At 47.5% G+C, this 25809-nt stretch overlaps 2 long non-coding RNA genes across 2 annotated transcripts; both read left to right on the top strand.

The window, feature by feature from the left end:
- The first annotated feature begins 222 nt into the window (after positions 1-222).
- Positions 223-4915, top strand: LOC110140560 (uncharacterized). The gene is made up of 3 exons (XR_011483615.1): positions 223-569; positions 2414-4527; positions 4703-4915. It is a non-coding gene; the product is annotated as an uncharacterized lncRNA (long non-coding RNA).
- Positions 4916-6975: 2060 nt separating this feature from the next.
- On the top strand, positions 6976-15917 carry LOC110140558 (uncharacterized). The gene is made up of 7 exons (XR_002314780.2): positions 6976-8079; positions 11263-11447; positions 11770-11872; positions 11954-12038; positions 12247-12389; positions 13251-14264; positions 15585-15917. It is a non-coding gene; the product is annotated as an uncharacterized lncRNA (long non-coding RNA).
- The last annotated feature ends 9892 nt before the right edge of the window (positions 15918-25809 follow it).

The following is a 25809-nucleotide window of genomic DNA, read 5'->3' as shown; positions in this document are numbered from 1 at the left end:
ACTGAATCAATTTTTCTATACACCTGAAACTAACACAAGATTGTAAACCAACCATGGTTCAAATTAAAAAATAAGAGTACACAGCCACTGAATAGCAGAGCTGACTTCCCTGGTGGCTCAGAGGGTAAAGCGTCTGCCTGCAATGTCCCAGGTTCAATCCCCGGGTCAGGAAGATCTTCTGGAGAAGGAAATGGCAATCCACTCCAGTACTCTTGCCTGGAAAATCCCATGGATGAAAAAGCCTGGTAGGCTACAGTCCATGGGGTTGCAAAGAGTCAGACACGACTGAGCGACTTCGCTTTCACTTTCAAGATGCAAATTTGGATCCATCTGATGCAGAGCCTGAGCTCTTAACCACAGAGATATATGGGCTCAGAGAACTTGTGGGAAGAGAACCCCATTTACCTGTTCTCTGTGAGAGGCACCCCCAGTGCCTCTGCTTACCAGGCACACAGTGTGAGGTCACAATGACATCACCACCTCACAGTCAGAAGGTCAGGATGTGAGCAGCAACAACGGCCCACCTGTATTCAGATTATCATAAAGCCTGAATGCTACAATGTGCAGGAGTCAGGTTTATATAATTGTAGGTTGTGATGGCTTTCATAAAAAAGGGCTGTTACGCGTATGTACACCTGTCTCTACATGCTTACACACAACACACACATCGACACCCATACAGGAGTAACCAGGAGGGTCCTAAGAGATTGTCCGTAATTTACAAGGGAGGACAGTGAGGTTTGGTAAGAGACTTCTTTGTACTTTCCCTAGGGCTGGCAAAATGACACCAAGGCTTAGAGAACAAATGACTGGAGGGTAGGCAAGGGACCAGAGAACTGTAATACTGCAATGGAACATAGGAAAGCCTGGCTCACTTGGTGGTAGGAACCCCAGTCCAAACCGGGAGGGAAGCTGACTAGAACCAGAGAGACCATCAAGATGATGGGGTGGGCAGGAAGGGAAGGTTCCAGGTGGCAGGACAAAGCTATCTGCTTTTAGCGGAGAGTGTTCAGAAAAGCTTTACACTGAGGTGACCTGATACTGTTTCTTCCTTACGTGTCCTCATACTGTTCATTCCCAAATTGGGAATTTGGGTTTAACAGAGACACACTACTATGTATTAGAGATCAACAAAGACCTACCTATTGTATAGCACAGGGAACCACATTCAATATCGTGCAATAATCTATAATGAAAAGAATCTGAGATATATATATGCATATGAATATATATATATATAAAATGGAATCACTTGGCTGCACACCTGAAACATTGTAAATCAACTATATCTCAACAATAAAAAGTAGATAGGATAATTTGAGACAGCGGAGGGCGTCAGGAAGAATCAAGCAGAGGAGAGGGGAGAGGAGAAAGTGTGGTGGGGGGAGGCCAGGTGGGCAGGATACAGCCTCCTGCAGATGATGCCTGAGGACGCAGCGATAAGAAAGAACCAGGCGCCAGAGGACTTGGGGAACTTGTTATTCTGCCACCTTCCTCAGGGGTCCGGCGACCCCACACTCATCAAGAGAAGCAGTAACAGTGTTCTGTGACTGCCCACTGATGGCTAACGGGCTTCACCATGCTCAGGGAGGCTGGTCTGAGAGTATATATTTGACATCTGACCAGGAGGCTGGACTTGGCAGTGTCCTGCGGGCGGCCCCCAGTCAAGTGAGCTCTCAAGACTAGGAAGTGGTTAAGGAGGGAGCCTGAACTGAGCCCACCGCTCTCAGGTCGGAAAGACCAAGGTGAGGGGTTTGATTACTAAAGGGGTTGGGAGTCATCTGGTCCTTACAGAAGTGACTCCTTGGCCACACTCCATGCAACTCTCCTCCACGATGCCCCCAGACTCCACATCTGCCCATTCCTTCCTCAGAGGTCCAGGGGACCCCACACTCATCTTACCCCTACCTTCCTGCCAATGCCTGGTCCCAGTCCAAACGAGATGAGAAGGCCCCGACAAGCGATCCAAGTCCACAGCTGACAAAACAGCCCACGGCACACGTCCTGTGCCCAGATGGATGGGGACCGGGGGTCAACTGTGTCATCTGTCCCCACGAAGAGAGCATGTTATTACACTAATTACAGGGTCCTGGGCTTTACTGGGAACCAAAAATAGACATATGTGGCTTCTGGGGACAGGCACCAACATTCCTTTGGCTTCCTTTGCTATGTGATTTTTTTTTTTTTGGACAAATCATTGCCATGATTAGTGGAAAAAAGAGTGGGGGCGGGGAGCAGGCTGCCAAAGGCTGTGCTGCCTCAGGGCAGTTCTGGAAGGGAGTGTGCATTTGACCTGAGCTACTATCACACAGGTCCTGTTCAGGATGCTGTTCTCCATGGTCACGTGTGACCGCAAAGGACTCGGAAAAGACAGCCCCGCTGTGTCCTCTGCACCAGTTTTTTTGATTTCCAGGTTCTTTGCATCTCCTAATGAGGCACTGCACATGCCAGCCCAGCGCGGTGGGCCTTTTCCCTGGAGAAGAAATTGGTGAGAGGTTCAGGCTGACTCGGCACCAGGAGGAGAGAAGGAATTAGCATTTTCTGAGCTCTTGCGGTGTGCTCCCCTGAGCCAGATGCTTTTGCTGACGCGTGGTAAAATCTGTGGAAGGTAAATGAAGAACCGAAGGCTCTGCAGAAAGAAGTCAAGCAGGGAGCTGGAATCTGGGCTCAAGTCTTTTCATTCCAAACCCATGTTCTTCCAGCATCATCTCAGGATAAAGTTAATCCAAGGCCAATCAAAGGATGAGTAGCACTTTGTGCTTGGCAGGTGCCTTGAGATACGAGTGGTGGAACATGGTGTGCCTGTCCAGGTGGGCATTGAGGGTAGAGGGTGAGTGGTGGGACGAGATGGAACAGAGAAGTGGTCGGAACAGTACTGGCTGCCGTCAGTACTTGGAAGGTTCAGAGGAGCCAGTGAGGAAAGGGTGGTGGGTCCTGATCTGTCCTACAAGCATTGCTCTGACGGTAGTGTGGGGGCTGGGCCGAAGGGAGAACTGGCTCAGTAACACAGGCAAGAAGTCATCAGGGCTTCATGAGTTATGGCTTGTGTTGGCTTCGGGTTTAGAAATATGGGACTGCCGGTGACTCAACGAGGCACGGACAGGGACAGGCACTGTGAGCCCAGGCTGTGGCAATGGTTCCGAGTCACATGCATCAAAGGCCAGCCTTCGTCAATGGAAGCAGAAGAGAGGTTGATGGAAAGAATCCTGAGCACCTAGAAAATCAGTTGGAAGGCAGATGCCTAAGCTGGGGGATAAGCAGCCTGGAGCAACACCCAGAATCACATGGCAGAAGGAGGCTGGGGGAACTCCTGCTGCTCCTGCTGAACCCTGGCTGGCTTCGCTGCCACCTCTGTGTCACAAACTTCAACCTGTAGCGGAGAGGGAGAGGAGGAACTAAACCATTCCTGCTTCCAGCTCCGGAGCCAAGGCCCAGCGTGGGCACAGCCCTGGGGGCTCCTGCAGGTGGCTTGTGCCCTGGTTGAAGAGGCTGCTGGAAACTCCAGGTTTTGTCATCCTCTAAAACAGGCGCCAGACATCCAGGACAGTGAGAACTCAAAGTAGGGGACTCCTCAAACTAAAAAGGCAATTGAGACACTGGATGGCCAGATACGATGATCGGAATTCACTAACAGAGCTTTAGCTGAGAATTGAGAAAACTGGGGACAAAACGGAGAAATTGGGTGCTGATGATAAAATATTCTCTAACAGGTATTGAGTGATTGCTCTGTGTGCTGAGTGCTCTAAGTGCAGAATCTCATTTAATCCTCATGACAAATCCATGGCAATCATGAGTATTATATCAATTTTACAAAAGAGCCAAATGTATTACAGAAACGTCCCTGCACAGGCCTAGCAGGTGGCCAGACTGAGATTCTAGCTCAGGCTGCCCATCTTCAGAAACTAGTCATATTTCCATCAAAGAGGGCTGTGTGAGGAACTCAAGGTATGGTTCCTTAAGTCAGAGCATTGTAACCAGCTTGTCCCTAAGCCTCACTATTCATGGGGGAAATTATGCCACATAAATTGCTCACCGGAATTCCAGTCTTTTGCAAGCCTCATCTCAAGGTTCTCCTGGGAGTCTCTAAGAACAGTTCAGTGGGCTTATGAGTCAGGATATTGGTGGTGACTGGGTTATCAGCATCCTTTGCCAAACTCGGACCTGCTGTGGGCACTGCTGGCCACATGTAGAAATTCCAGTGCTCCCATCCAGGCTTCTGATGAATGGACACTCTCCAGAAGCCTCTCATTTTTTAAAAAAATTGAAGTGCACTTGCTTTACAAAGTTGTGTTAAGGTGTAAAGCAGAGTGATTCAGTTATACATACATTGTTGTGTAATCACTGAGTCATATCTAACTCTTTGTGACCCCATGGACTGCAGCACGCCAGGCTTCCCTGTTCATCCCCAACTCCCAGAGTTTGCTCAGACTCATGTCCATCGAGTGGTGATGCCATCTGACCATCTCCCCCTCTGTCGTCCCCTTTTCCTCCCGCCCTCAATCTTTCCCAGCATCAGGATCTTTTCCAGTGAGTCGGCTCTTGGCATCATGCGGCCAAAGTACTGGCGCTTCGGCTTTAGCATCAGTCCTTCCAATGAACAGTCAGGGTTGGTTTCCTTTAGGAGGGACTGATTTGATCTCCTTGCAGTCTCTCACACATACATGTGTGTACCTATTCTTTTTCAGATTCTTTTCCATTACAGGTTATTACAGGATATTGAATGCAGCTCCCAGTGTTCTACAGCAGCCCAGGAAGGACTTCAGAAGCAGATGTCTGCAGCTCACCCTGGCCTGCGCAGCCCCAGACTGTCTGAAGAGAGAAGGATCAGCTCCCTGGGCATCCTCTGTGACAGCGGACATGGGGGTGTGCAGCAAGGCTACCTGCCCTAATTTCAGTGGTGGTGGCGGGGTGGGGGGGCGGGCGGGGGTGGAAAGTTTAGTTACTCCTCCATGTCTAAACCACCTCAAATCATTCTCCTCCCCTCCCAACCTCATGTTCATTTGTTCAGCCAGCAACAAATATTCATTGTGGACTGATTATCTATAAAATAACCATATCTATGGAATCTTTTTATCTTGGTTTGGGTCTCCCTGCAAGCAGGGTTGAGACAGGGACTTAAGTGTGGGTCATTAATGTGGAAAGTGACCCCAGGAAGTCACCTTTGGCCACCTGATGCCAAGAGCTGATTCGTTGGAAAAGACCCTGATGCTGGGAAAGACAGAAGGCAGGAGGAGAAGGGGCGACAGAGGATGAGATGGTTGGATGGCATCATCAACTCAATGGACATGAGTTTGAACAACTCCGTCCCCCTTTATTGGAGAGCTTCCCATGGTGAAGGACAGGGAAGCTTGGCATGCTGCAGTCCATGGGGTTGCAAAGAGTCAGACACACCTGAGCAATGAAACAACCAAAGCAATCCAGGAGGCGGAGGTGAAGGGGCAGGAAGATGAGCTGGGAAGGAGGGAAGGCCCAACACGAGAGTGTGCTATCAGGGTCTGAGAAGTGTGCAGGACACCCACCACCCCCCGGAACTGTCTTCCTGAAGGGGCGGGGGCAGGAGGATTTATCCAGAGCTTCAACCCCACCCCCCAACCCCAACCCCTTACTGGAGAGCTGCCTAGAGTGGGAGCCAGGTACTAGGGGCCACCTGCCCTGCCCTGCCCTTCAGAAGGCTGAGTTGGCTTCTGCAGCTTCAGTGGGCCTCAGGGGCAGATAGGGTCAAATCTAGGCACATAGCTGAAGGGTCTCATCCAAGGAGAAAGTCCCCCACTACAGTGGACTGAAATCTGGGGTGAGACAAGGGGCCTTGATGCGACGCCCAAAACATATGCTACACTTCCCTATGAGGTTGTTGCTGGTTAACTTGAGTTGACTTATGTATGATGCCTAGAACAATACCTGGTCCCCGTGAGGCTGTATATGGATTATTCTTTTGTGTGATAATTGCAACATGCTTGGCACTTCTCTTGGCTCTGTGGATAAGCCTTATGGGACTTACCTTCAGGTTACAAAACATGCCTTGTTTATGTATCAGAACTCTGGCATTGTTCAAATTCCTTTACCAGGAAGTTCTGAGGCCCCAGGTAAAGGGGTCACCTGCAGATGGTGGGATGACATGACCTGCCTGTTTGCCTTATGTATCTATGTTCTATCTGCCCCCCACCCCCAGCCCCCGCATTACAGAGGCCTGTGCTTCACGCCCTGCTGCTCATGCTCAGGATATGAACAGGGATTTGAGAGCTAAAAGTTTGAATCCTGGATGTAAAACAATCAAACCCAAGTTGTCCACCTTCTGAATTATATCCTGATGGGAAGAGAAGACAGCTGGAGATGAAAGTCACTTAGCTTTTTAATAATTGATGGATAAGAGACTGCAGTGTGTGTAAAAACATACTAAGAGTGGTTCAGGCAGAAGACACCACTTCCCGACCCCTGAGGCCGGCCTGCCCTTAGCTAATCTGATGACCTAATCCTTTCACTAAGGGCTTCCCAGGAGGCGCCAGTGGTAAATAACCCACCTGCCAACACAGGAGACATAAGAGATGCGGGTTCGATCCCTGGATCAGGAAGATCCTATGGAGGAGGGTATGGCAACTGACCACAGTGTTCTTGCCTAGAGAATCCCATGGACAGAGGAGCCTGGAGGGCTATAGTCCACAGGGTCACAAAGTGTCAGACACGACTCAAGTGACTTAGCACACACTTGCAATCCTTTCACATAGGGGAGGACCAGAGACTGTGCTCCCAGGCTAACAAATGCACCATTTCACTGGGGCCTTCTGAAGGCCAATCCAGTTTAGCCAGTGCCCACCCACCCAAGCGAGTTGACCTGCCTTCAGACCCAAATAGGAATGTCCAGTCCTCCTCCGCCTGTTTGTTTCCCATCTGAAAAGTTAAAGTGAAGTCGCTCAGTCATGTCTGACTCCTTAGCGACCCCATGGACTGTAGCCTACCAGGCTCCTCCATCCATGGGATTTTCCAGGCAAGAGTGCTGGAGTGGGTTGCCATTTCCTTCTCCAGGGGATCTTCCCGACCCAGGTCTCCCGCATTGCAGGCAGATGCTTTTACCGTCTGAGCCATCCCATACGTGTCCCTAAGATACAACCCTCGATATGGTTCCTTGAGGACTGTCTTGGCCACCTTCTTGCTGGCTGCCTCCTCGGGCTGCAGCAGTTTCTGGCTTCGCAGGGCTCCCCCTTCCCCTCAGCCTGGTGACAGCACCGCCAGTCATGACTCCTGCAGTCCCGGCTGCAGCCTTCTCCAGCTCCATCTCAGCTCTCACGAGGAGCAGCTGGTGAGGGCTCGCCCAGGACAAGAGCCAGAATTCACTTACTCTCCAAATCTTAATATATGGCTATGAAAACTTGCTTCTATTGGTCTATAATTTTCTAGTCACAATCTCAAGATCCAGAAAGCTCTGTAAAGCAAAAGCTGAGTATAATCCTTGGATGGAGGGATGCATGTCTTTAAGGGTAAGGCCCCAGATACATACTGGTAAGAAAGTGGCCAAGTCTCCTAGTTCAATTCCAGGCTGTTTATAATGTCCTTCTCTAAACATGGTCAAACTCAATGGGCTGGACTCTAGGAATTAACTATACCTCCAGGGTACTTCTCTAGGGGTCCAGTGGGCAAGACTCTGTGCTCCCAATGCACAGGGCCCAGGTTCGATTCCTGGTCAGGGAACTAGACCTCATGTGCCTCAACTAAAGACCCCACACGCCCCAGTGAAGATCAACGAGCCCTCGAGTCTCAAATAAGACCTGGTCAGCCAAATAGATAAATAAATATTTAAGAAAAATAATAAGTATACTTCCATTCAATGGTGAACTAGTAAATGTTTAACACATGGCTCTCAGGAAAAGAAAAAGTCCTGATACATAGCATTTGCCAAGGTCCACAGCAACAGACTGACTTAAAGCTAGCAGCGGGCAGAGCTGTGCACACAGGTCCTCCTGCCCACTGTGGGTGGTCTCCTGAACCCATCCCATCATGCCACATCCTGCCTCTCTGAGACCACGTCTAGACGTCCTGGTGGGAGCTGTGGGCTGTTCCCAGACTTCTTAGCAGCACATTTACCAGGTGAGTCACTGCCCCTGAACATGAACTTTTTCAGTTAAGTGCTTGGGGAAAGGCCTCATTTTCAGTTCCTTAAAGAACACTTCATTTTTACCCCCAACCACCACCAACGAGGGGCTTCCAGATGGCACCAGTAGTAAAGAACCTGCCTGCCACAGCAGGTAAGAGATGTGGGTTCGATCCCCTGGAGGAGGGCATGGCAACCCACTCCAGTATTCTTGCCTGGAGAATCCCCATGGACAGAGGAGCCTGGTGGGCTACGGTCCATAGGGTTGCAAAGAGTTGGACATGACTGAAGTGACTTAGAGGCACGTAGCACCACCAACTAACAGGGCGGTCAGGTGCCCATTATAGCAACTAGGAATCTGATGGGTTCAAGAAACCAAAACTGAATTTTCTTTTCATAGTGTCTTAAGTCTGGAGTTTTGTGGGAAAAAAAAAAAAATCATAGAGTGAGGTATGGGGTCTGCAGTGGACAGAGAAACACCATGGAGAGCAACCAATGTATTAGTATAGAAGAATCTTCTGGAGCACCCTCCTCCCCTCCCCCTGCGTCAATTCGCTGTCTTGACCAATATAAAGTGGCAGGGGAAAGGGAAAAAAAAAATCTGTGTTGCTTAGTTCTTACTAAGCATCTCCCCCAGGACAGGGGGAGATAGGTCAATACAACTCTGAATTAGGGCAACAACAACCCATGGAAACTCCATCTTGAGGATTTATAGGAAAACCGAAGCACACTTATAGTCACACTGACTGGTGGGGGAGTCCCATTAGTTCCCAGCACTGGGCTATTTAAGATGAAATGTCTGGGATATGGATGTTGTTTTCTGGGAAGAATAATCTACTCTGAGGTCGTCAAAATCAATAGGGCACTTTGAAGGCTGGCTTGAGCCATTACTGGTAATGTTTTGGTTGTGTTTGCGAATCAACCATTCAACAGAAATAGGACCATTTAGCAGTTCCCACGGAGGGCCCTGTCGGTCCCGCAGTGAAGCCTCTCCATTCACTGAAAGCACCAGCGTCTCCCAGGGGCTTGGGGAGCCTGAGGGAGACTGGCAGGCGAAACCAGAACAAAAGATGGAGCCTGAAGCTTCCAGGGTGCCCCATGCCCTGAGTTTGCCTGGGATTGAGGGGTTTCCTGGGACGCTGAACTTGTAGTGCTAAAAGCAGGACGAGGAGAAGATGGGACAAATGGAGAGGGAAGCATAGAAACATGCACATGAAATAGACAGGGGGGACTTGCTGTATGTAAAATAGAGTCAGTGGAAATCTGCAGTATGACACGGGCACTCAATCCAGCGCTGTGCGACGTCCTAGAGGAGGAGGATGGGGTGGGAGACGGAGGAAGGCTCAGGAGGGTGGGGACGTGTGTATACCTGTGGCTGACTCAAGCTGAGGTATGACAGAAGCCAACACAATATTGTAAAGCAAGTATCCCCCAATTAAAAACAAATTAAATAAAAACACAATATTGTAAAGCAATTATCCTCTAATTAAAAAAAAAAAAAGGACAGTCCTGGTCAAAGCAGGGCTGTTGGTCACCCTAAGCAGTAGTTCTCAACTGGAGCTGGTGTTGCCCCTCACATAGGATTCCCAGATAAAATCCAGGACTCTCTATTACATCTGGACTTCACATAAACAACGGATACTTTTGTAAAGACACATGTATCGCAGTGTTCACTGCAGCACCATTTAAAATAGCCAGGACACAGAAGCAACTTAAAAGTCCATCGACAGATGAATGGATAAAGATGTGGTACATATATACAGTGGAATACTACTCAGCCATTAAAAGGAAAGAGACTGGGTCATTTTCAGTGATGTGGATGAACCCAGAGTCTGTCATACAGAGTGAAGAAAGTCAGAAAGAGAAAAACAATATCGTATATTAACACATGCATGTGGAATCCAGGAAAATGGTACTGATGAATCTATTTGCAGGGCAGGAATAGAGAACAGACCTGTGGACCCAGTGGGGGAAGGAGTGGGGACGATGAATTGAGTGACTAGCCTTGACATATATCCACTACCATGTGTAAAACAGATAGCTAGTGGAGGCTGATGTGTCGCACGGGGAGCTCAGCTTGAACAGAGCTCTGTGATGTCCTAGAGGAGTGGGATGGGGTGAGTGGAAAGGAGGCTCAGAAGGGAGGGTTTTTATGCATATGTATAACTGATTCACTTCATTGTATAGCAGAAGCTAACACAACATTGTAAAGCAGCTACACTCCAATTTTTTAAAAATTTGACAATACCTTTTTAGTATAAGTGTGTCCCAAATATTAAAATAAAATGAGTCCTTGCTTATTTGAAATTCACATATAACTAAGCATCCTTTTTGTTTCCTTCCTTCTTTTGTCCCTTCCTCCCTCCTTCCTTCCTTCCTTCTTTCCATCCTCTTTCCTAAAGCTGGCAAGCCTACTCATAGGGGACATGTGGCAACCACTGGAGATGTTTTTGGCTGTGATAAGCACAAGTTGGGGGGGGGGGCGGGGCACGGCCACCAGTATCAAGTAGTGAGAGGTGCTGCTAAACTTCCTACAGGGCAGGCGGCAGCTTCTGGATACAAGGAATTATCTGGCTCCCAGTGTGAAGAGTGCAGAAACTGAGAAAAGCAACCTCACTTCAGCTGAGCACCCACGTCTTCTTGGGAGAATACTGGAGGAAGGATATAGGCGCCTCTGCTTCACACACACAGAAAAATGTAATAAAAGTTCTTGACTTTGAACACTTTCAGTCCGACAGTCACACAGCCACTGACGGTTAAGAAGTGACCAGAAAAAAGGCTCTTCCCTTGCAAGGGACCCCCCTTCCACAAGGAGAGCCAGGCAGGGTGCGCGGGACACAAGAGCACCAATAAAAGCTCTATCCGTGTGGTCTCCAGGACGCTTCCATCTCCCCGGACTTTTACGGTGACATTTCCTGGCACTCCTGAAGCTTGTTCTTGGCTTTGAAAACAAGGCTTCAGAATGTCTTCATTGTTTTACCTACACCGGTACTGGCAGCGCCTGGAGTTTTCCTGAAGGAAACTGTAGCAGCAGGAATTTTCTGTAACACTGTAATAAGGGGGCTTTATCCTTTCAAAAATACATCCTTTCTCCTTGTTGCCAGCTCTCCCACAGCCCTGTGAAAAATGTAGCTGAGGAGTTACTGAGGCGTTTTTATGTTCCTCCTGTCTCCCTGTAGTTCATAGCAAGCAACAGAAGGCAATTATTCTGGAGTTAGCACTTTGGCTCGCTTGCTTGAAGGAATGAATGAATGAACCAAAATGGCACCTCTGTGCTCATTTCCCTGTTGTGTGAGACGTGAAATGCAAACAGTGACATCTGCTCAAGAGGAACTGGTGAATCTGATCACCCCTGGGACCTCAAGTAAGTGGAATTACTGTTTCATGGGTACAGAACTTGGGGAAGATGAAGAGGTTCTGAAGATGGATGGTTGTACAACAGTATGGTTGTACTTAATGCCACAAAACAGTACGCTCCCGAGTGGTGAAAATGTTGAACTCTGCGTTATATATGGTGGTGGTGGTGGTGATTTAGTTGCTCAGTCATGCCCAGCTCTTTTGTGACCCCATGGACTGTAGCCTGTCAGGCTCCTCTGTCCATGAGATTTCCCAGGCAAGCATACTGGAGTGGGTTGCCATTCTCTTCTTTAGGGGATCTTCCTGACCCTGCTTCTCCTGCATTGCAGGTGGATTCTTTACCGCTGAGCCACCCAGGATGCCCTCTGTTATGTACATCCAACAACAATTTTATAAAAGGAATTGTTGGTATGGTATTCAGCTAAGCATAGAGTAAGTCTTCAGTAATGTTTGCTGACTATCAACCTAAGGTTGATCTGGGTGTAAGCTAACTGCATGTTTTCTCCCAATAAGCTGGTCAGGTGCCTCGTCATCTGGCATCATTACCCTTAAAGGAAAGTGGACGTGGCCTGTTCTTCACTCCAGCAATCACATGAAGGTAAGTCTCTACCCTCTTGGAGGAGCGTGCTAAGTCAATTCAGTCATGTCCAACTCTTTGCAACCCTATGGGCTGTAGATCACCAGGCTCCCCTGTCCATGGGATTCTCCAAGCAAGAACATTGGAGTGGGTTGCCACGTCCTCCTCCAGGGGATCTTCCTAACCCAGGGATCAAACCTGCATCTCTTATGTCTCCCTTCATTGGCAGGTGGGTTCTTTACCACTAGCACCACCTGGGAAGCCCATTGGAGGAGTAGAAACCAACTTTAAGGCCTTGACTCGACTCCAGGGGCAGACTAGATTGGACTAGAAGGAATCCCAGTGGCCTCGCCAGTGATCCACTTTGGGCTGGTGAGTCATCTATTCTGGACCAGTGATACCCAAGGAGAAGGTGGCTGCAGGTTCTGTGAAAGTTCTTAGAGGAGGCCAGGTGGCCCCTGACAGCCACCTCCAGAACAGAGGGGGGTCCAAGCATAGGATGGGGCTGATTTGTAGGGGGCAGAGAGCAAAGGCACAGAGTCTCGGCCCATTCCTCCCTCACACGTACTGCTGTCTCCACGCCTCAAGCCACCCACCTCTGACTTCCAGTCTGTATGCAGGGGAGGTTTCTTGTTTTTTGTAGCCAATTGGACCTGGCTTTTCTGTCACCTGCAGCTGGAAGCAGGGCTGATCCCCGTGAAGCTAAATAAACGCAAGCTTTATATCTCTCTGCTTACATGGGTCCTGCCAACATCCCCAGAGGGCCCAACAAAGCATCCCCATGCTTTTGTGAAATTTGCAAAGGTGAGATATTTTAAGAAAGAAAGTGTAAGAAAGTGTTAGTTGCTCAGTCATGTCTGACTCTTTGCAACCCCGTGGACTGTAGCCCAACAGACTCCCCTGTCCATGGGGATTCTCCAAGCAAGAACACTGGAGTGGGTTGCTATGCCTTCCTCCTCCAGGGGATCTTCCCAACTCAGGGATCGAACCCAGGTATCCCACATTGTAGGCAGATTCTTTATCAACTGAGCCACCAGGGAAGTCCTTTTATATTTTAACTGCAATGCTTTAGACCACTGCCTCTCTGCCTGGATGTCTCTGTGTCATGTTGCTCGGGGGGTGTTGGTGCTATTGAGGCAGCCTGAGGAGTTCAAGGATCTGAGAAGGGGGGATGGAAGGCCTTGGTTCAGGGTTACTTTGTGGTTTAGCCAAGAATTCCCTTACCTTCCCCAGAGCTGACTCACCTGATTTAACACCTTGCAACCCTCTATGTGCACCTATGTGAAGCTAAGCCTACAGCCAAGGGCGCAGGAACCATGGGGTCTTCTGGATGCACCTTTATGTCCTGGCTCTGCGCTCTGTGTGGTTTGGGGCCACAGATACATCCGTTTTCTCATCCATAAAATGGAACTCACTTCACAGAACCATGGTAAGGATAAACTCATGCAAAGACCTTGGCACAAACTAAGTGCTCACATAGTGAAAGACATTAAGGTACTGGATCTGGCCCTTAAAAGGATGACTCAGTGTATTCAAAGCCTCATTCCATGGATTACAGAGTCAAAGTCTTTCTCAAATACCCTAGTGTCTTCTGTTTTTTTCCAGGTATCAGTTAAGGAGAGGCCAGGAAGATAAATGGTTGAGGCCAAACAAGGACATGTGTGGGTGAAGTGTGACCAGAGGGGAGGGTGTGGCCTGTGACAAAGCAGTGAGGGGTGGCCCTGCCAGGGAGCAGCCATCTCTGCTCCAGCCAAGTGTTGCCAGGCAGTGGGGGTTGCGGGATGCCAGTATTTTTAAGAAAAGCCAGAAAATCTGATTGTTTTCCCCTGAAACTCTCCAGATTTTTTAAACTCTTCAAGTAATTTTTTTAAAAAGTTAAACCCTGTCCAGCCCAAACAAAATAGAAGTCAGGGCTGAATCTGGCACAGCTCCCCGGTTGCTACACTTGCTTTGAAGTCTGGAGGTCAGTCTGGGAGTTCCAAATGCCAAGGCCACCTGGCCTCTGTCCCTGCATGTCTCCATCCAGCCTCTTGACCCTCGAAAGGCAGGGAAAAATACTTTTACATGTGGACAGCTGAAGATTCGATCTGAAAACCATCAGAAGGAAGAAATGGACATTTCTGCAACTCCCTCCCCCTCGTGCAGACATTCTGTTTCCTTGGAGGACGAAAGTCAACCTGCTTCAGCTGAATTCATTTCAACCAAATTTCCTAAATACTGCAAGCCAACCACTAAGCTAGGCCTTGGGTATGTCTTTTTTTTTTTTTTTTTTTGCATGCCTACTGTGTGCTTGGCATGGAGTTAGAAGTTTTAACTACTTCGTCTCACAGCAACCTTGTGAGGTAGAAAGGACTGTTGCAGCCAAAATCTTGGCTGTCTCTGCCCACCGAAGTTGAATAAAAAAATACAGAGACAGGATTTGGAGGAAAATAGAAAGGTGGTTTTAACCCTCAGCTGGTGGAAGGGGAGAACACAGTACTCTCATGCCTCAAGGGGCTTCCCAGCTGGCACTAGTAGTAAAGAACCCATCTGCCAATGCAGGAAACGCGCGAGACACGGGTTCAATCCCTGGGTCGGAAAGATCCCCTGCAGGAGGGCATGGTAACCCACTCTGGTATTCTTGCCTCAAGAACTGTGACCCCGCCCCTCTTTCATGAGGGATCTGGTGGATTATATAGATGAGGGCTCACAGTCAGGGGTTGGTGATGAGGAACAAAAGTCTAAGGATCTTGTATTCTTTTTCCTCTTCACTTCAGTTCAGTCACTCAGTTGTGTCTGACTCTTTGTGACCCCATGGACTGCAGCACACCAGGCTTCCCTGTCCATCACTCCCAGAGCTTGCTCAAACTCATGTCCATCGAGTCAGTGATGCCATCCAACCATCTCATCGTCTGTTGTCCCCTTCTCCTGCCTTCAATCTTTCCCATCATCAGGGTCTTTTCCAATGAGTCAGTTCTTCCCATCAGGTGGCCAAAGTATTGGAGTTTCAGCTTCAGCATCAGTCCTTCCAAAGAATATTCAGGACTGATTTCCTTTAGGATAGACTGGTTTGATCTCCTTGCAGTCCAAGGGACTTTCAAGTCTTCTCCAACATCACAGTTCAAAAGCATCAATTCTTCAGTGCTTAGCTTTCTTTATAGTCCAACTCTCACATCCATACATGACTACAGGAAAAACCATAGCCTTGACTAGATGAACCTTTGTCGGCAGAGTAATGCATTTCCCTCTTGCATTGTTTCAAAAACAGTTATAAGCTGGTGTCAGATAGCCTATTTGAATTGTACTGTGGTCTCCTTTCTGTGATGCAAAAAGAACTTTAAGAGGTGGTCTGCAAAGAGAGTGCTATAATTTTGAGCACCAAACACGGCATGTGATGAGCATAGAGTTAAAAGATAGTAAGTGCCGAAGTAGCTCGTGCTGAGTTTGAGGGCGATGGGTACAGGATGTAATCTGCATATCAGGTTAGTCTTGATTACCAACTAGTGATCAGGAACAGTTGAAGTAAGAAAGAACTCTGGAAAGGGCAAGAGAAAAAAGACAACTTTTCCCTCTTTTTCACTGCAACAGGATCCTTTCCATTGTGGAAAAATAAAGACTCAAGAGTGGCGAAGCTCAGATATGAACAGACCTGTGGTTGCCAAGGGGAGGCGCCTGAGGGAGAGTTGGAGTGGGAGGTTGGGGTTAGCAGATGCAAGCTTTTCTATTTAGAACACATAAACAACAAGGCCCTAATGTAGAGCACGGGGAACTATAGTCAATATCCTGTAATAAACCATAATGGAAAAGAAGATGAAAAAAATGTATATATTATGTATAATTGAATCACTTTGCTGTACAGTGAAAATTAGCACAACACTGTAAATCAACTAAACTTCAATAAAATAAATTTTTTTTAAAAAGTGGTGAAGCTACCTGCCTAAGGCCCCCTCACTAGTCAGGGACACAGCTGGGCTCGAGCCCAACCTGTGATCTGGGCACCTCCAGGTCCCTTGAAGCTACCTGCCTAAGGTCCCTCACTAGTCAGGGACACAGCTGGGCTCGAGCCCAATGTGTGATCTGGGCACCTCCAGGTCCCTTGAAGCTACCTGCCTAAGGTCCCTCACTAGTCAGGGACGCAGCTGGGCTCGAGCCCAATCTGTGATCTGGGCACCTCCAGGTCCCTTGAAGCTACCTGCCTAAGGTCCCTCACTAGTCAGGGACACAGCTGGGCTCGAGCCCAATCTGTGATCTGGGCACCTCCAGGTCCCTTGAAGCTACCTGCCTAAGGTCCCTCACTAGTCAGGGACACAGCTGGGCTCGAGCCCAATCTGTGATCTGGGCACCTCCAGGTCCCTTGCAGGCTTCAGGCTCCCATTCTTTGCTTTTCTTGGATGCAAACAAGTGAAGTGTAAAACTTGCAGCAAATGTGCTAAGCATTCCAATGTGCTAAAGCATTCCAGTGAACATGCTGGGGGAAGACAGGAAGGGGAAGGGCTTCCCCCCGCAATTCTCCTGCACAGGTATCACCTGGAGCTTTTCGGACCCGGGGTTCTGAGTCAGAGGCCAGTGGCGGGGCTCCAGAGTCTGCAGTCCTAAGAAGTGCCCAGGTGAAGTCCTGGGGGCTGCTCTGTCTGCCACACCTTGAGAAGCAAGGCACTATCCCATTGATACGGACAGAAGGAAGGGGCAAAACAGGTGATTAAACAGTTAATCCCACTAGGGGACTGTAAGCAGAAAAATTTGGGAGACCCCTGTAAGTTAATGATTACTCGAGAAAGCAGGTTTGCTTAACCACAACACCACGCAGGCTTGCTTAGCAACAGAACCACATAACAGAAGCATGAGACAGGCCCCCAAACAATCAGACGTAGTGGTGTGAGACCCACACACTGGCCAGTGGGCTCAGGGAGTTAGTAGTCCTCAAAACATCTTCTCTGGCCCCTAAGACATGGTCTTTGCACAATGCCGCCCAAATAATAAAACAACAGAAGAAAATAAGGCCTACAACCTGACCAGTGGTGTCATCAAGTTAATAACCCCCAAACAAGCTCTGTGTACAGAAAAAAACAATAATTTATGTAAGGATGACTTTTCAAAATGAAAGACCCTCACTGTACTGAGACCTGAAACTATTTTTCCAAGGTGCTATGACAATCCTCGTGTAGAGTCGTCTCTTGTGCTGTTGAAAGAGGGTGTTTGCTATAACCAGTGCATCCCCTTGGCAAAACTCTGTTAGCCTTTGCCCTGCTTCATTGTGTACTCCAAGGCCAAACTTGCCTCTTACTCCAGAGATCTCTTGGCTCTACAACATGGATATCACCAGCCGGTCAATACCGAAATCAGATTGATTATATTCTTTGCAGCCAAAATGGAGAAGCTCTATACAGTCAGCAAAAACAAGACCTGGAGCTGACGGGCTCAGATCATAAGCTCCTTATTGCAAAATTCAGACTTAAATTGAAGAAATTAGGGAAAACCACTAGAAGAGAAGTGAACGGCAAGGGAGAAAGGGAAAGATATACCCAACTGAATGTGGAGTTGCAGAGAATAGCAAGGAGAGATTAAAAAAGAAAGAAAGAAAGAAAGAAAGAAAGAAAGAAAGAAAGAAAGAAAGAAAGAAAGCCTTCTTAAGTAACCAATGCAAAGAAATAGAGGAAAACAATAGAATGGGAAAAACTAGACAACTCTTCAAGAAAACTGGGAATATCAAGGGAGTATTTCATGCAACGATGGGCAAGATAAAGCACAAATGGTAAGGACCTAACAGAAGCAGAAGAGCTTAAGAAGAGGTGGCAAGACTACAAAGAGGAACTATACAAAAAATGTCTTGATGGCCTGGATAACCACAACGGTGTGATCACTCACCTAGAGCCAGACGTCCTGGAGTGTGAAGTTGAGGGGGCCTTAGGAAGCAATACTACAAATGAAGCTAGTGAAGGTGATGGAATTCCAGCTGAGCTATTTCAAATCCTAAAAGATGATGCTGTTAAAGTGCTGCACACAATACGCTAGTAAATCCGGAAAATTCAGCAGTGGCCACAGGACTAGAAAAGGTCAGTTTTCATTCCAATCCCAAAGATTTTCATTCCAATGCCAAAGAATTCACATGCTAGCAAGGTAATGCTCAAAATTCTCCAAGCAAGTCTTCAGCAGTACATGAACCGAGAACTTCCAGATGTTCAATGTGGGTTTAGAAACGGTAAAGGAACCAGAGATCAAATTTCCAATATTCATTTGATCATAAAGAAAGCAAGAGAATTCCAGAAAAACATCTACTTCTGGTTCATTGACTACACAAAAGCCTCTGACTGTGGATCACAACAAACTGGAAAATTCTTAAAGAGATGGGAATACCAGACCACCTTACCTGTCTCCTGAGAAACCTGTATGTGGGTCAAAAAGCAACAGTTAGAATCGGACATGAACAATGGATTGGTTCAAAATTGGGAAAGGAGTATGTCAAGGTTGTATATTGTCACCCTGCTTATTTAAATTATATGCAGAGTACATCATACAAAATTCCAGGCTGGATGAGTCACAAGCTGGAACCAAGATTGCCAGGAGAAATAGCAACAACCTCAGATATGCAAATGATATCACTCTAATGGCAGAAAGTGAAGAGGAAATGAACAGCCTCTTGAGGAGGGTGAAAGAGAAGAATGAAAAAGCTGACTTGAAACTCAACATTCAAAAAATTAAGAGCATGGCAACTGGTCCCATCATTTCATGGCAAATAGAAGGGGAAAAAGTGGAAATAGTGACAGGTGTTATTTTCTTAGACTCCAAAATTACTGCAGATGGTGCCTGTAGCCATAAAATTAAAAGACACTTGGTTCTTGGCAGGAAAGCTATGACAAATGTAGACAGCATATTAAAAAGAAGAGACATCACTTTGCTGACAAAGGTCTGCATAGTCAAACCTATAGTTTTTCTAGTAGTTGTGTGAGAGTTGGACCATAAAGAAGGCAGAGCACTGAATAACTGATGCTTTCGAATTGGAGTGCTAGAGAAGACTGTTGAGAGTCCCTGGGACAGCAAGGAGATCAAACCAGTCAATCCTGAAGGAAATCAACCCTGAATATTCATTGAAAGGACTGATGCTGAAGCTGAAGTTCCAATACTTTGGTCACCTGATGCAAAGAATCGACTCACTGGAAAAGACCTTGATGTTAGGAAAGATTGAGGACAGGAGGAGAAGGGGGTGACAGAGGATGAGATGGTTGGATAGCTTCCCAAATCACTCACCATGTCCACCCGCTCAAGTGGACTCAATTTGAGCAAACTCTGGGAGACAGTGAAGGACAGAGAAGCCTGGTGTGATGCAGTCCATGGGGTTGCACAGAGTCGGACACAACTTAGAGACTGGAGAACAACAATGACAGTCCTGGACTGACCATACAGGGAGGGACAAATAAATTTCCCTTCCCTACCTGGGGGAGGAGCTGATGACAGAAAATTTTTGATGCCTACTCAAGAAAGACAAAGAAGGTCTTCTCCCCCTCCCTACTTTTTCTTTGATTATAAAACTGTAGCCCATCAAGTTCTCAGGGCAAGGCATTTCTCACCCACTTGCTTATAAACCCCACAAGCATCCTATTCTAATAAATCACTTCTTATTGACCACTCTTGCTGAAATCTTCTCTGTGCTGAGACATAAAGGACTATGGTGTCAGAGCTCTCTGGAGCGCCCTGAAACGACACCAGTCGGTTTCACCGTGATCTCAGACCCTTTGAGGACAACTTTCATGGCATGGTGACACAGCAAGGACGTAGGTGGTCAGTGTGGACCCATCACTGAGTCTCTTGACATGTAGCTGTCTGGCTTGCCAAGAACTTTGAGGCTACTGTCGAATTTAATCCTCAGTTGTCCTGTACACGTTACACAGATGGGGCTCAGGTCTCTGAACAGTTTTAACAAATCCAGTCTTCCTGACTTCAGGCAGGGGAAATGAGCTTGCACTCCAGCAAGAAGGATTCAGCACAGTAAATAATGGCACAAACCCACCCACCCCCAGAACCCGTGTGAAAGGGACTAAGACCTAATGAAGCCCAGAGGGGCTGGTGGAGGGGTGAGACATGGTGAGTGATTTGAGAAGCCTGGGCGCTGGTGGCAGGCTGCCAAAAGTGGTATCTCAGCAGGGCCATGCTTGTTTTCCTGGAGTAGATTTCGCACATAAAGGTCCATGCCAGGAACCTGAAGAGGGACTCTTCAGTTAAAGGAACTGAGTCTGAGCTTTCTAGAGAGGCCCAGCCTTGGGGCCACCATATTTATGGTTGCTAATGCTTGCCCGCCCTGTGATATCCCACCCTACATGGTGGTTTTTCTCAGATGTTAGTGATGTGCATGGTAATCCCATTTTTATGACTTAACCGGTGAAGACATGTTGGGAGATTTCAAGGACAAGACACGCAGGCATTGGGATGAGAAAGAGGGCATCAGGGACAGGCGGGATTGAGTTCTGAGGTCCCTCATCACGAGAGGTGTGCTGGGCTGTCACCTTGGAGCCCTTAGATCTCTTAGGACAGAAGATGCCCACAGCTCAAGTTTTCTGGGCCACCGTATAATCTTGGTTTTCAGCCATCTCTGCACCTCTCTGTGGAAACTGGAGGGAGGAGGGTTATTGCTTGCTAGTCAAGGCTTGTGCTGGATAGACGATCTGGTCAGCTCTGTGATGCCAGGTTTGAAAAGACTTAAGTCACACAGGAAATCCTGGATAAATATAGTCCTCTCAGAGCAATAAACACGTGCTGCTTCTTCAAACCCTCCTGAATTCCCAGAAATGTGCCCCATGCCCTAATGAGAACCCCAATGGTTTATAAATTTCCCCTGGCCTAGCTAGAACTGATTCTCTGAAGGCAGGAAGAAGTTAAAAATGTGTTTTGAGCTTCAGGCAATTAGTGCAACCTTGCAGAACCCCTGACACCGAAAGGACTTACATTGGATTTCATCTAGTATTAATAATGATCGAATGCAGTTTCATCGTAGCCCTTAAGATTCTACAGGAGAACGTCTTCTGGTGTGAGACTCAAGGGAAGACAGTGTGCTGCTTCAGGCACAGACCTTGCCAGGAAAATAAAATCAGGAAATGAAAGACCTCCCAAACTAGAGCCTTGTGCTCCTATTTTTAAAATATGCCATGAATGTAAATTGGTGTAGCTGCTGTGGAAAGCAGGATGGAGGTTCCTCAAAAACTGAAAAATAAGAGTTGCCATGTGATCCAACAATCCCACTCCTGGGCATATACCCAGAGAAAACCATAATCCAAAAAGATACATGCACCCCCATGTTCATAGCAGCTCTGTTCACATTAGCCAAGATATGGAAATAACCTGAATGTTTATCAACAGAGAAATGGATAAAGAAGATACAGTTTATATACACAATGGACTATTACACAACAATAAAAAAAGAATGAAATAATGCCATTTGCAGCAACATAGATGGACCTAGAGATGATCATACTGGGCGAAATAAGTCTGAAATAGAAAGACAATGGGATATCACTTATATGTGGAATCTAAAATAAGACGCAAATGAACGTATCTACAAAACAAAAACACACACAGACATAGAGAACAGATTCACGGTTGGGGGAGGGGCAGGAAGTGGGGATGGGAAGGATTGTTGTTATTTTTAGTTGCTAAGTTGTATCCGACTCTTGCGATCCCACGAACTGTGGCCCACAGACTCCTCTGTTCATGGGATTTCCCAGGCAAGAATACCGGAGTGGGTTGCCATTTCCTCCTCCAGGGTATCTTCCTGACCTAAGGGTCAAACCCGAGTCTTCTGCTTGGCAGGCAGATTCTTTACCACTGAGCCACCAGGGAAACCCATGGGAAGGATTAGGAGTTTGGAATTAGCATATACAAACTATTATTATATATAGGATGGATAAACAACAAGGTTCTAGTGTATAGCATAGGGAACTATATTCAGTATCCTGTGATAAACCACAATGAAAAAGGATATATACATGTGTGTGTGTATATACATATATATAACTGAGTTACTTCACAGTACAGAGGAAATAAACACATTATAAATCAACTATACTTCAACAAAATTTAAAAGATAAAGTAAACTAAAACAAAAGCACGCCCTGAAGGTAGGCCCCTTCTGCAGCCCTGGTTACCAACAACAGCAGTGGATCTCACAGTGTGGTCCCAGGACCAGGCACATCAGCATTTCATGGAATCTTGTTAGAAAAGCAACTTTCAGGCTCTGGTCCAGAACTGCTGACTCATAGAGTCTGGTGGTGGAGCCCAGCAAGGTCTGGGCTTCACCACGTGCTGTGACAGACGGTGATGCTTACTTAAGCTGGAGAACCACTGTTCTGCATCAGACAACAGGAGTGGATCCAGCAGCAGATATATTTGTAATTGACTGGTATGGTGTTTGAAATTTTCTGATTTCCAGTGTTTCATAACAGGCATTTCTCTATGAAAATTTATGTTTCTGGCTTTTCTTGGGAAAAAAAATTGGAAGGTCTAGCCACAGGGGACTCTCACAACTGCTTGGCAATAATTGCCTGGTGCTGAGAACAGGCAACTGCTCTTAGAAAGGGCATGAGCCCTCCTGGGAATGGCGGCCCCTCATTACCCGCCTCACTGGCTGGCTGCTCTCACTTCCACTGGGGGCCTTTGAGCCACTGGCTCGTGGCCTGTGGAATGTCTAGTGTCACCTTGAGTTGAAGTTTATGCACAAACGCCTGTTTGCTGAACATGTACGTGAGAGGATGAGCTTTCTGCTGCCCTCACAAATTTCTTTTCTCCCTGACCCATATCATTCCTATCCTCAACTCCTTCCACTTTTGGCTAGGATGGGGAAAAAAGGACAGTCTTGGTTAGGGCAACACCCAGAGTACAGGCAATGGAAGTTGCTCAATACCAGAAGAAAGAGGTTCATTTGTTTTGCCTACATTCCCCTCTGACCTCAGTCTTGAGAAAGTGAATTCATTGTCACGTTCAGAGGGAAGGGTCACTGCCCTCCTTTCACGCTTGGGCAGGCTTTTATCCATGGTTTGAGGGTGCTGAGGGTGGACAGGTCCATTCATCAGCTCATGCCGCCTGAGCCTGGGATGGTCCGGGACAGTCACTCCGCTCTGTGTGACACTGGGCTGGGCAGTGAGGATACAGAAGGTGGTAGAGATCCTCCTTCTCTTCCTTTTGGGGATGGTGGGCAGGGTCAGCAGTAAAAGTCATTTTGCATTGTTAACACTAAACACAGAGTCCTAAACATTCCCTTGCTGGTGGCAGATACTCTACCCTTTTACATCATTCCATCAGTCCCTTTCTGTGTCCCTTTTTACAGAAGTAAAAATCCCTCTTTATAGAGGAAGGGTCTCCCATGGTGCTTTCACCCATTAGGTCAACTGGTCAGCAAGCGAGGGGTAGATTCTGGGGAAGGAATGAAAATAAAAGCTGGGGAATGAGAGGGATTAGAGGATGGCTGTGTCTGGAAAGGGAGGGGATGCTGACAAAGATACACTTGGCTTCTCTAGAGCACCTGTGACCTGACACCCCAAGGAACCCTCAACTGAAGATAAACTTTCTCGTTTCTGAACATACATCCACGGAGGCAGCTGGTGGGCCCGCTGGGGCCTCACTCTCCACTGGGATCCAGTGGTGCTGGGTGGGAAGCAACCAGCAAAGTAGGGTTTTTCTGATAGGTACACAGATGCTGACTACCTCCTTGGGCCTGCTGGCTCAGGGACCTAGGGCCGTAAGAGGGGATGTGGGTCCTGGGGGTCAAGTTAGGGACAGGGGATGGTGAGTGTTAATGGCAGGCTCAGTGAGGATGTTTTGGTGGGAGGCTGAAGTAAGAGCCGAGGCCGAGCAGCAGAGGGGCAGAGGCGGAAATAGATGGACAAGAAGTTTGTTCAAGAGAAATGAAGAGGAGCGAGGGCTGGGGAATGAGGAAGAGCGACTCGAGGCTTGCTCCTGTGACCACCGTGCTAAACCTGGAGCTCATCTTGCCTTCATTGGCTCGAGGCAGGTCTTGAATGATGCTTACTGTCAGTAGGACCCATCATCAAGAAGAATGGGAGGTAGGAGAGAGGGAAAGGGGCAGTTAGAATCAGGAAATGTAGTCGTTAAACATAAGCCTCACATTAACCCTGCCAAGGATGGAGTTTTGTTTCCATGGAGCACAGGTATCAGCTGTCCTGTTTATCCCTTGACATCTAAACAGAGATGGTTCTGCCCCTGAGACAGGGCACAGCCCACACTGAGATGTCTACGATGCCCCCTCATGAGACTTCTCAACCGCTGTTTTCACCCCCACTTGCCTTCCAGGGCCACATCCTCTCTGCTCTGACCTCAGCTTTCTCCTTGTCCCACGCCTGGCCTCTCTCCTTAAACCACCTTTTGTGTGAGTGGCAGACTTTATCCAAGTTTGGAAGCAGCAGAAAGCTTTTTATTACAAGCAACATAAGATGATACTAGATTTTCTTGACCTTAAACACCTTGTCTTCACCAGCCCAGCCCTGACATTGCTCTCTCTCTGCCTCCAGATTCCCATCTCCATTGCTCACGTGGTTCTCTCCCATCCCTACACATCTCTGATACCTTTTCAGTTCAGGGTATGTTAGCTGCCACCTTGCCTCACTGTTTCCATGCAGACCACTTTCTGTGGTTCTCTCTTTCCCTACCGAGGGTGACCCATCAGAGTGTTTCCTGAAAAAAATACGTAATAGGGATGCTGTGTGTGCTAAGTCACTTATGTCCTACTCTTTGCAACCCCATGGACTATAACCCCCGCAGGCTCCACTGTCCCTGGGATTCTCCAGGCAAGAATACTGGAGTGGCTTGTCATGCCCTTCTTTGGAGGATCTTCCCAACCCAGGGCTTGAACCCATGTCTCTTACATCTCCTGTATTAGTAGCCAGGTTCTTTACCACCAACTGCCACTTCAGAAGCTCAAAAGGGATGCTAGAGCAGTCAAAATAACTTTTTTCACTCTGCTATAACCATTTTACAGTTGAGGACTCTGAGGCTCCAAGAAATTAAGCAGCCTGGCCAGGCCACGTGGCTTCTGGGCCACCTGGAGAGACATCTGAAGGAGCTTCCAGCCCCACCACCCCCAAGCCGCTGGACACTCAGAGGGCTTCAGCTGGTGGGGAGTCTTGTCCTGCTGTTTCCTCTTTGCATCCTGAGTCTCCTGGACTCCCAGGGCACCGTCCTTTACAGCAAGGTCATGGAGAGAAGGCTGTGATGGGGCCAACACTCCACCATTCCCCTCTCCAAGGGGGAGAAGCCCTGGGTGCTGGGTCAGGCCAAAGTGCTATGCTGCCAGCAAGTTCCATCCTCCCGCTGTAGCCAGCCCAGCACACTTGTCTCCGTTTAACACACCGCCAGGTACATCGTACCTCATAGCTCAGAATCAATAAAGTCAAGGCAATTTCCTTAACATGCCATCAATAAGAGATTATGGGAGGGGGAGGGTTTTCTTTAGAAGCTAATGCCTTACTAAAGTTCAAATGAGGCAATATATAGTAAAATAAATTCAATCTCTATTTTCACTCCTTGCAATTTTAGTGGAGACTAAATGAAATGGAACTGTGTTGATCCTAACCCGTTCAATATATCTTCACTTCCTAAGAACCAAGGTCATTTTTACCTTCACGGGAAGGGAGGCAAAATATAAAATACTCACCCATACCGAACAGAAATGCATTTGCAAGGTTTTGAAAGCTAGGTAGATGGCTGATATATTATGTAATTCATTTCAAGGCATAGCTGAATGTGTTTTATAGATAGTGTTTAACCTTGCCAATTCTGCTCTGAGATAATCCCCCTTCTGAGGATAAAAATC

Source organism: Odocoileus virginianus, chromosome 26, assembly GCF_023699985.2.
Source record: "Odocoileus virginianus isolate 20LAN1187 ecotype Illinois chromosome 26, Ovbor_1.2, whole genome shotgun sequence".
NCBI classification, from domain to species: Eukaryota; Metazoa; Chordata; class Mammalia; order Artiodactyla; family Cervidae; genus Odocoileus; species Odocoileus virginianus.
This window is presented reverse-complemented; position numbering and strand designations above follow the sequence as displayed.